We start from the raw sequence: 12081 nt of genomic DNA, 5'->3' as shown, positions 1-12081 counted from the left end.
TTGCCAGAAGTGGGTGGTAGCGGTTGTGGTCGCTCGCCAAGCACTTCAGCCATATTTGCAATTTCAGGAGGTTATGGTACACTGAATTCTCTCTAAGCAGCACAAGGACTTTAAGGTAGATTTCAGACGACAGTGACCCACTATCGGAAAGCGAGGAGACAGGCAGAGCAGGCCGAGGCTAGCTGGTTAGTATGCTAACTTCAGGAAAAGCCAAGAAGTGACACAAATAGAAGCAAACCAAGAGTTATCAGTGTAGAGTAAAGGAATGAAGCCGAACTCGCAACCATTGTTGATGCTCACACAGGCTACGAAGCAGGAAAACCTATTTCATATAGGACTTTCAATCATAACTTATCATTTGCGAAACCTGAGTTTTATAGTTTTAGCCCTTTTTCAATTTCTAACGAGGAATCAGCCTCTGGGGGCAACACAGACAGTGGATATCCGATAGACTCAGTCCTCCATTCGTTCACTGTTTAACACAAGTCGGACGTTTCTCCACACAGAACAAGGACAGGATACTTTGTGCAGGGGTTTTAGGTCCAGACGACATTTTGGCTCATCTCTTTTTTGAGACATCTGCATACGAATGCAGATTTCACTGCATGTTCAAACACGATCGATCAAACTAAGATCCAGAAGCTTGAGGCCCAAAAATCTGGTCCCTCGCCCACAGATTCTGAATATTCACATGTAGAATCTGTTTATCGAGATTGATCCTTTGTAAACTGATACCCACTATTTCTTAAATCTTCCTGAGTGATTGATTTTACTTTTGGGGTCTTTCTCTCTCCTTGTGTCCATCACTCCCTCTCTCCATCGCTCTCTCTCTCTCTCTCTCTCTCTCTCTCTCTCTCTCTCTCTCTCTCTCTCTCCCGCTCTGTCTCAGGGTCAGGAGCTGGTTGGAGATGGAGACAGCGGCTCTGGGTTCAGAGGGGGGTGAGCAGGGTGATTGGACACAGTCGCATGTGAAAGGCCAGAGAGCGGCGAGTCCGCAGGGAGCAGGGTCCCCTTCACAAAGGGCCAGGGAGGGGCTCAGCGGGGGCGGGAGGGGCGGCCCGAGGAGGAGAGGCCACGCTGGGAACTAAAGCTGACAGCACAGACACTTCTTATCCACCGAGGGTTTGGCTGTCTCTGGCCCCCTGGGGTACACACTCACTTATCTGTGCGGAGCTGCCAGCTCCTCGCTGTTGAGCCACAGCAGCTTCACGGAGCTGTTGAGGCTCCGCCGAGAGCAGAAGCTGCAAAAACAATAAGTACACAAAGCAGCAGTGACCTCTGGCCCACATTTAACCGATATGACGCCGGTTTCCTTCGTCATATTAGCCCCAATCCAATATCAGTAGATTACAACAGTTTAGCCAATACAAGATTATGTTTTGATGATCAAGCAGATACTGTTTGCAAACACAGTTTACACTTAATCTACTCATTTAAAAACCTCAGTCTGTCTGTATGTGGCTCACATATCTCAAAATCCATTCCTCTTATCAGCCTCACACCTCAGAGGAGTATTGTTGAGGACCAAAGGAAGCGCAGAGTAGAATTAAGTGTGATTTTGGAAACGCGATACATTCAATATGAATAAACTTTAGGGTGATGTTGTTGAACACGACACAATAAACAGGTGAAAGAATATTTGTGCAGCAGCGGTGGTGCAGCGTCAGGGTTCTGGGGACTGAGGCTAAATCCACACTACATATCATCAGCGTTTTCAAACTGTGCACATGAGGGTTTTGACTCAGTATCAGTTTTAATCCCAATCCATATTAACAGAGATGGGAAATATCACAGATTGCTCAAATAATAGCAGTTGAGTTCTCTTCGTCATAGTTTCCAAACATTTCCGTTTCTGCCCGTCAAGACTAAAACATGGCCCCCGAGTTTTCAAACTAAAATGGGTCAAATGGGAAGTTTTAAAACTTCTCAGTTTTAGCGGATCTAAAACTCCAAAGTCTCGTGAATGCCAGGCGTATCCCTAGCAGAGTTCATAGGTTTTCAGATGGAAACCTTGTTGTGTGGATGTAGCATGAGTCCCACAGCCTGTCTTCACTTGCGGCGGCTCAATTGCTGCAGGTCACTTTTGCAGTTTAAAGAAAGAAACCTTCAACCAGCATCACCACAGACCAAAAAAAACATCATTCCAAACAGGCAGGTTTAGAATGGGGCACTGCACGAGTACACGAAAATACAGATTTTCCTCCCGCGACTCCCTGATTTAGCTTAAACTTTGCAAGAGAACCACTAACAAGGGTTTTGTGTAGTGAATCCACAAGTGTTGTTTAGGGTAGGTACATGCAGCTTGCTGTGCTTTGCTGTGAGGATAATAAGCCTCCGACCACTGTCAACAGAGTGTTTATGACCTGCAAAGCAACGCAAGGTTTCTGTTGACTCTGTCAGCAGGGGCCCGGGAGACGCCTGACTCCCAGTGCTATTAAAAGGCACTTTGAGATAACAGGAGTGCCAACTCTCTGTTTGGGCCTGCCAGGGTTTGTGGATTGGTCGGCAGGACAAAATACCAGAGCCTCTTTGTTGTGCTTCAGATCTGACAAACACGTTCGCTTGATTTACTCACCTACTTGTTGTTGTTTGGGAAATTTCAACGCTGTGAGAAAGCACTTGTTTAGTTTATTTTTATAGGGTGTTTAGTCGTGAAGTAGGACAATTACGCAACTATATACAAACGTCTTTCACAGAGCTGAGACAGGGACATTCATTTGCAGCCTTTTATACGTTTTTATAAGACAATGAAAACTTTGTGCGGGCGAGGAAATATATACGAGAGTGAGAAAAATCACAATTTTACAACACAGACTAAATGGATTCCCCCTTGGAGGCCCATACATCTCCCGGCTGGGACAGGTGTGCACAATGTGTGCGTGTGTAGGTCGTGTCTGTCTGTAGGTTTGCAGTTGTGGGTGTGTGTTCGTGAATGTGTAGGGGAAAAGAAAGAGAAATTTGAAGGGGGCGCTCCCCTCCATCTGGTTTCTGCATCACTGCGGTGGGATCACATTATCCATCGTGGGCTCTCTGGGAATTTCATCAGTCTGTAACATCTCACTTATTCACACATCTCCCCGGAATTCACCGTGTACAACGACCCCTAGCGCCGCCCCCTGACACTGCGGTGACCCCGCACATCCTCTGCTCGTCTTTCAAGCCGCCACCCCGTCTGATGTCAGGCAGAAGTGCTCAATGTACAGTAAATGTACATAAACAGAATAATATTCAATAAATAAACAAAAAACAAAACAAACCCGTAGTGCTCTTTTGACCTTTGGATTATTTTGCCTTCCACATATTGAATTCAGAAGATTTTAAAGAAGGTGTTGCTGTATTATTGTCTGTTATATATTGTGGGTTCAGATGAAGGGAAATAAAAGTTGGACTCGAAGCTCTGAAAATCCTTAAGAAAGAAAGAAAGTTTCTTGCACAAGCATAAAGATACAAGCTGATATTATAGTATATATATATATATTTTTTTTTTATGTGTGCATCTGTGTCTCATTATGATAGATTGACTACTTTGGATTGTCACTATTGTAACTTTTCCTTTATTATTCCACTACTTGTTTACTCTATTAACAATCCATTTTACAGTCAGCTCCATAGACGCCAACATGTGATCAAATCCCACCATCGGTCGGCCAAATGTCGCGTTAATGACTGAGGCCATTACACCATTGGTCGTCCTGCCAAGTGTTTCACCATTGGCTGTCAAAATTAATTGGTCCAAGATATTATATTTATTACTCAGTGCTGCCAATGAAAGCAGACTTTTTTTTTTTAAATCAAAACACCTTTAGTGATAAAATCTATTGACTTTTTGGACAAACTTTATATTTCCAATATAAAAGATTTGCCAGTAACACCCCCTCAGAGCCCGTGCAGTGTGTAATAAACAGAATGAGAAAGATATTCTGATTCTAACGCTCGGTGAGCGATCATTAAAAAAGTAAATGTAGATGAAATCACTGCAGAGTCGTCTTTAACCCGTGTGAATTGTGGTTTTGTCCGATTTTTAGCGGAGCAGCAGCTTGGAAACCACTTGGAAGTGACTCCAGGTTAACGTTCTGTGTTAATGGACCATGTTCCAGCCACTGTTTCATACTTGATCTGTTATCTGACCACAGAAAAAGAAAAAACATGTAAACTAGAATACTAGAGCTCTGTGCCTCCGCCAAGGGCCCTGTCTCGCATTGTCCTAGAAAGTGGATTTAAATACGCTCCTGTGTCCAGATCTGCACCAACATGTTGTGGGTTCTTTCTTGGCCTGTGTCTCATCCTTCCACCAAGTTTTGTGGAAATCCTGAAGAGCAGATAACGACAAAAGGCAGATAAGATGCAATAAAGTCATTAATATTGTTACAAAAGTGGTTTCTTACAGTATTTCAACAACAGTTTCCAACTAAATCCTCTATTTTACACAATAACAGTTCACATGGTCCATTATCCTGATGTGAAGCCATGGAAACACAGGAGCTGCTTCCCTCTCCTGCACTTCACCACTGGGACATGTTTTTCCGCTCCGGTCCCCAACATCCAGAGCAGCAGTGACGTGGAGCTGTCATGATGAAGCATTCAGGAGTCGCTCATAGTGGGTGTCAGGGGAATCGCGGAGCAGGAAGATGCTGAAGTGAAATATCATTCCTGTTCAACGCTGATGTTTCCTCTGGTCCCGCGGGCTCATGGTGACCCCGTGATTTACGGTGCAGCGCCGGAGGAGTGGATCAGAACACAGCTGCCCCACGGCTACACACAAACATGTGTCCGACTCATGCAAGCAGCCACTGTGAAATCCTCATCTGCGGGTGTTTGGACTGAAGGTTTTCCAGCTGTTATTGAAAAAAAACTAATACATCCACATTGTCTGTGGATGCAGAGATAATATAAGCGTTTTTTAAAAAAACACGTGTGTCACTTGTTGCGCCTTACTGGCTTTTCGAGCTCATTCCGAGTGGCGTGAAGCGATGTAGAAACTGAGCCAGATCAAGAGGATTACGACTTCCAGTGCTTATCATCTCCCTTTGCACCGGAGTGTAGCCATGGAAACAGGAAGTGAGAGGCAAGCTTCCAAGATGGCCACCAGCTTGTGAATGGGCGCATTCCTCAACGGCAGGGTGTCCGCCTGCGGGAGGAGGGGCGAGCGGGTGTGTTTACTCTGAAAAGGGACTATATAAATAGTAACTGCTGCTGTTTTAAGGACTTCCTGTCACTAGGTATTCCATAAAACAGTAGTTAAATAAACAATCAGTTTCCCATTGGGGCTGCCTTGTCTATACTGAAGTGAGGTCTGCCGCGGGTTCAACCCAGGACCCCGGCGTGTGGACTTTAAAGCCCCAGACTGGAGTCATGGAGCTGTTACAGGTCACCACACTCTCTTTCACTCGAACCCCGTCTGGTCGTATAACCTCCACACACATTAACTGAGGCTGAATTCCACATTCAGCCTATTTTTTTTTTTAACCCTCTCTCTCTGCCCAGGAGCTTCTATGCAGACGTTTCAATGAGCTCTAATCATTGTTTTGTTTGTTTTGTGAGCCGTGCATGTGGCGCTCCTCTGTTTGCCACCACAGTGCAAAGGACTCTGTTGTCATCGGGGACAGTGGGACATCGCTCAGGCAGTCGCAGCCGCAGAAACGTAAAAGTATGGAACTGGAAGTTAAATATTTGGGCTTTTAACACAGTTTTAGCTTTTGACTTTAAGTTGTGAGCATTTACGTCTATGTTCGGTGCAGGGGTGGAACCATATCTTTGCCAAGGAGGTTTTTGTTTTCATTACTTTATCAGTTTGTCCGTTAGCAGGATTACACAAATACTATCAAACTCATTTTCTTGAAACTTTGTGGAAGGATGGGACGTAGGCCAAGAAAGAACTGATTAAAGATTTACATTTTTTGGGTAATTCTCCAGGGATTAATACATGGATCTCTTTTTAAAAGATATTTTAGGGGTTTAAGCCGTTATTTGACGGGACAGTTAAGCCTGAAAGGGGAAGAGAGAGCGGCTGAGACATCCAGCAAAGAGGGGTCAGGTCCGGGAGAATTCAAAATTACATTTATGAAACAAATATGTATGATGCAGCCAAATAAATCACACCGTTGCCCATAAGAGAATATGTAGATGCCCTTAGCTGCTGGAAATGCATCAGTAAAACTTTTGAAAGGAGGTCAAAGACAGAGCGCTTAAGAAAGTTCATCTCCGGTAATCTTCCTCATCCAGACACACACATATACAAATAGATGCCACTACACAAATACACAAACATCTCCACCAGCTGCCATTGTCACGAAGGACACCATCCATCATGCCAACACTGCGTTAGACGAGGCCATGAAACTGTGAGTCCACATTCCTGACCCGCAGCTTCTGCCGAGCACATTCGTCAACCTTGAAGAGAGCACATGCCCAAAATGTTTGGACGTTTAAACATATCTCATTATGGCCTTTGGAGCTTATTGGCATTCCCACAGGTGTTCAACTAAATCCACAAACAGAGAGTGTGAGCGGTGGTGTGGTTTTCCAGAGGATCGTTCACCGTCATGCTTCTTTGGTTTTCATAGATTTAGGCCTTTTTCAGGTAAAGAGAATTTTACTTCACATATGACATCCTGTTGTCACCATCGGTTATAGACAGGCGTGTGTCTGATATCCGCGTGTTGTGGGAGAAGATGAATGAACTGGGTCATTTGGCTAATTTTGCTGCTACTGAATAATCATTATGGTTTGATTCCCAGTATCACCACCTTCAGACGCACTACTCGACACCAAGTGAACGTCCTCGTCGTTCTGACATTATATTGTCGGAGGTGAAAACTGCAGCAACCATGTGAGCCTGATCACCTCAGTTTCTGGAGAGACCAGCGAGGCTTCCTCTTCTCTTTCTTCTTCTATTGTTCAATGTTGTCTCTATCTGCAATTTGTCCGAAAAACTGTTTTCACACTGCAAACGAACAGAACCATGGTTCCGTTGGATCCAGACCGAGACCACATCTGTTGATCTGAATCTTAATATGGATCCATTGACTCTTATTGAGCTTATTGTGGTTCAGACTGAACCGAAAAGTCCCAAGATCCAGAAAACAGAGATTGGACCACAACAGACTGACTGGAGGCAGAGGACAGGATGTCAGGGTGTGATAGAGCATCCTGTTTCTTTTTTGCAAACCTCTGTCTCGGGAGAACCCTTGTATCTCACTTCTGTTTGTACATTGCGCTGGTCAGACACACCATCCAGGAAGATACCATCTATCTGTCTTCCGCTGTTGCAGATGTGGAGCCTCGCCGCCCCCAGCGAGAGGCCGGGCGCACAATCGCTGCAGGATATCACCAGATAATCACCGTGGAGCCACAGGAACGTGTTTGTGTTCGCCTGTGAGCTGATGCCCTGTTCATGTCTATTTCCATTATCACTATTTGTTTTTCTACGCAGCCGTTCGGATGCATGTTTTGTCTCTCAAACCACAGTGTGATAATGGCCGCCATCTAATCACTGACAAGCCACGGGAGATTTGTTGCGTTCAATCACACGCCAGAGGACCCCCCCCGGAACATGCAGGACGGGCTGCAGGGGGAAATCTCTGGCAGATGTGAAGTGAAGACACTGATGTCTTCATAATGATCTCAGTTTTCTCTCCCCTGTCCAACTCGTGCTATCTCACCCGGCTCTGCCCGTCCCCTCTTTTTTCTCCCCCTCACGCCAGAGAGGCGAGCTACATCCATGAAGAATCTGCTCCATTCCACAGCCTGTGCTCGTCTCTCTGCTCCATAAATCGCAGCTCCCCCGGGGACGGCTGGAAAGACAGTGCGAGTGGGAGCCAGATAGAGCTGTCTGAAAAGACTCCTGTTTCAAATTAGGCTCGCCGGACAAAAGTCCCCTCGACCCCAACGCTGAATTCACGTCTAATTCCCGTCTCCCCAGTTCGTCTGGTGGTGTGGACAGATATTGATGGCGAGGGTCAGTGTGTGAGGACCGATGAGGCTGGTGTCACTGTGCCTGTGGTCTCCTGATCAGGGCCACTGAAAGGCTCTTAACGGCCCTGTTAAAGGTGAATATAAAGCTCCCTCTAAAGAGCCATATATTTCATGGCCTGTGTGCTCCCACAGTTAATGTCCCGGGCCCAGCGTGAGTTCACTGGACTTCCTCCCTCGCTCGGCCTTCCGTGCCCTGATGGACCGAGGTCACTGCAGTTTGACTTGTGTACTCAGAATGAAATGGGGTGCAGTGAAATGGAGAAGTGACGGTTGGCGTGCACACATTTGAGGAAACATTGTAGATTTATAACCGAACTGAAGCACTGAACATTTTTTTGTGTTGCTGCAGACGTTTATCGGCTTTTGGCATTTGATGCACATTTAATTAAACTGAGATACCAATGTCGACTTTCCTTTGGATTAGTCTGTTGAACTTAAAAGTCCAATTTGGAATCAAAATATAAACGATTATTGGCTAATTAAAGTTGCACTTCCACATTTTTATAAGTTAAGGTAACTTCAATTATATCGTCCAACTGCCAATATGGATCATCGGCCCAAATACCCAAATTATCCCCAAATAGATTTAATTTACAGCTATTGCGGACAACATGAAGTATGGGGAACTACTGAGGACAACAAAACTATCCATTTCGAAAAAAATTAAATGTGTATTCAACTTCTCCAAAGTGTTTATACTGCGTTATACATACACGGCATAAACTGACTCATCTGCTGCCGAGCAGAGAACCGTCCGGTCAGGAACATTTAGGAGATAAGGAGATAGAAACTCCACTTTTGGACCCACAGTGCACTGGTTCGGCTGCAGAGGACAATTATGACGCTGCATGTTTGTTTAGAGAAATGACTTTGCTTTGTTTTTTTGGAGATCGATTCATCTTCCCACCTTGACTGTGGGTTTTTCATTTTCTTTTATGCATTTCTGAGAATGATTCTATCACGGCTGGTGTAGAAGTGGATTTTATAGACTGTATGTCAGGTTAGTTCTCCACTTATTCTCCAATGAGCATTTTTATTTTGCGGGAAGTCTCCCAGACTAAATCTCTTTTGTCTTAATCTGGCTCATGGATATTAAGACCAGGCTCCTCGGCCCTGGTCCCATCACCTCTGACCCTCCTCTGTAATCCGCCTCCGCCATCAGCTCATTAGGCCCGGGGAGGTTCACACCTCTCGTCATGTTGGGCCCAGCTGTGTCCCCCCGGTGCCCAGGCCCGGCCCGGGGTGTCAGGAAAGGCTGCCGGCTTCACAGGCGCGTAACAGGCCCGGCTCTCTGATCTCTGCTAAAAACGCTATAAATCACAGTGTGGAGGTGATGGTCCAAAGTGCTCATTAAAGCCGGGCAACAATAAATGTGGAGAGAATGAAAGGCTCCTTCTACCTGTCAGCCTGGCCTGGTTAATGAGACCAAGTCGGACTTCTCTAATGGCCGCTGATTAGGAAAAGAGTAGATGGAGTGTTAACAAACGTTTAACGGCAGAGCAGCACTCGTAAATATTTCACAGCTACAAAAAGGCACCACAATGTTTCCTCTGAGTGCATAAAAACACCTCGTCTGATGGATTCATAATCATAATTTCCCCAGTCAGTGGCGTCTGCGCGGTGTTCGAGCTCGTGAACGTCACGGTGAACCACCTCAGTCGGTGTAAAAGCTCTCTGGTTTTGTTTGGTGCACTTTGATTGAGTGTTTGCTAATAGACAAGCCGCTCTCTCTCTATTCATCAATCTGACAAATAAATCCTCCTAATTTCTGACCCAGGAAGGTGTTCATGGAAAAATGTCTTTGTCGACTGAGTCGGACGGTGAAAAGCTCTGATGGTGCGTTAGTATGGATGTGGATAATAACTGATGTGGAGCTAAAACGCTCCTGTGGACGAAGTTCGTTTATTTTTAAAGGGCGATTATAAAAGTATGGATTGAGTTTTTTCAAAGTAATTTTTTGTGGGGGTTGAAATTCACGCCAAGGTGGCCTTTATAAATATTAATTAAAGGAAATCTTCTCAAAAGATTGTTCCAAGTTTTCCTGAGATTTATATTTGATCCATTGACAAGTTGTTTGAGAGAAATCAGCAACATTTTGGATAATTGGTTGATCATCTGAAAGAATTCATTACATTCTTCTCCTTGAACATTATTATTCTCTCCTTTTCCTCTGTTTGATCTCATGGTGCCTTTGTTTATTGTACGGTGGCCCTGAGGGTCAAAACTCAATAACATTGTGTTAAACTCAATAACACAACAGTATTTTAAAATGTAATGTATGTAGAGTTTTCATCGTACTTCTAAAACTTGGTCAACGGTAAAACTTTGGAAAACTATTTCACAAAATGTGTGCGAACAGCAAACATTCCTCGTGGCTTTTTGCAAAATTCCAAATCTGCATCCGAGTAACTTATCCACAGCTACGAGCCTGTCGGAGCTCAGCAACACTACACACGCAATCCAACAAACATACTCATATTCATTACCCGCACTGGCCAGCTGCAGGAAAACTAATATTGGGCTTGGTGGTTTGGGTGGCGCAGTGTGGATTAGGAAGCAGCGCGGGTGTGAAAGAAGTCTCTTATCGCCCTGAACCCCCCCGACTGCAGGGCAGCCCGGCAGCGTCGAGCCAAAGACCGGCTTTCACCGCACAGCCAGGTGGGACGCGAGGAAACAGCCCGACTCCTCGATCTGCCTCACTGGTCCCAAACACACAGAGATTCAACGACTACAAATCCCAACTGGTTCATTTGTGTTTCAACCTCTGGAGCCCGATAGAGCAACGTTTCACAGCAAAATGAAAAATACACTCACATTTAGGATTTAAAGCTTCTATAACTTTTTTAATTGCCAAGGTTGTGATTTCAGCCCTGTCCATTTGTTTCTTCACTTGCAGGTTTGCTTGTTCATAAACAGGATTATCACAGATTACCAGAAATGTGTTTTGGGTCAGTAGAGGACCAATTGGATGCAGATCAGGGGCTGGATCCATGACCCATCCACTTTCTTTAAGGATGATCCTTAATTTCTCAGAGAAAGATTCAGATATTGATGATTTTGGTGCAGAATGAATTGAAATGTGGTTTCATTCGGCGACTGGCGGAGTTATGAGACTAGTTTGGTCCAGTTTGCTGTTTGTGTTCATACTGACAAAAAAGAGAAACACGATTAAAGTCTTGCTCTCGATCTTGAGCCAAACACCCGAGTGAAATGTCGCTGTCGTTCGCTGTATAACCTCAGCCTCACATCCAGCTCACATCTTCGTCCCGTTTGTAAGACAATCTCTTGTTTTCGTCAAAAGCGACGACTCGGTCTGAGAACAGTTGGAAGCTGGAAATGAAATAGAAGGAGAGCGGGAGGAAGGAGGGAAGAAAAGGAGAAGTGCAGGCCTGACTGGATTAGGGGCGAGGGCCTGTTTTCCCTCTCCATGTCAATGCACTCCTTCAGCAGAATAGATAGATAGTGACGGCCTGCCAGTTGGTTTTCATTACGTCCTCTGCACTTCAGACCTAAGCAAGAAAAAAAAAACACAGCATCCCTCCTTTCCTCTCGCCTCCCCCCGCCTCCCTCTACTGAACACACTTCCCCCTCTGAGCGAAAGGTACAAAATTGTTCCTGAAAGTGAAAGAGAAAAAAAAGAAATATTGCCGGAGGGGACGTTTTTCAATGTATTTTTCTAATATCCTCTTCAGACTTGAAGTCTCCCTCCGCATGCCTCTTTGCTTTTAAGTAAAACCCTGTCATCTACCCCGTGGGGGCTTTGCTGGAATGCCACTCCAATATAAGATCTGTACCTTTGCATTCTGTGTAATGCAAGCCTATGTGTGTTCAAACGGGTCCCCGCAGGGGGAAGGCAGACGTGGGGGAGGCAGGGAGGGATATGGGAACAAGGTGGAACTGTGCTTTGTTTGTTGGCCTCTGCGCATACCGATGCAAAATGAACAGCAATAAAATAAGGCACAGATGTGCATTACTGGCTCAGACATCATTTGTCCGCAGCCCGGGTGGAGGCCCGGTCACGTGGTATTAAAAGGTGGATGGTCTGACCCCCCCTGCTCTCCCTCCCGAGGTGTTATCTCTCCAACGTGCTGCGCTGCCTGGATGCCA

The sequence above is a fragment of the Hippoglossus stenolepis genome, chromosome 4 (genome assembly GCF_022539355.2).
Source record: "Hippoglossus stenolepis isolate QCI-W04-F060 chromosome 4, HSTE1.2, whole genome shotgun sequence".
Taxonomy (NCBI): Eukaryota; Metazoa; Chordata; class Actinopteri; order Pleuronectiformes; family Pleuronectidae; genus Hippoglossus; species Hippoglossus stenolepis.
Note: the sequence above shows the minus strand (reverse complement) of the source record.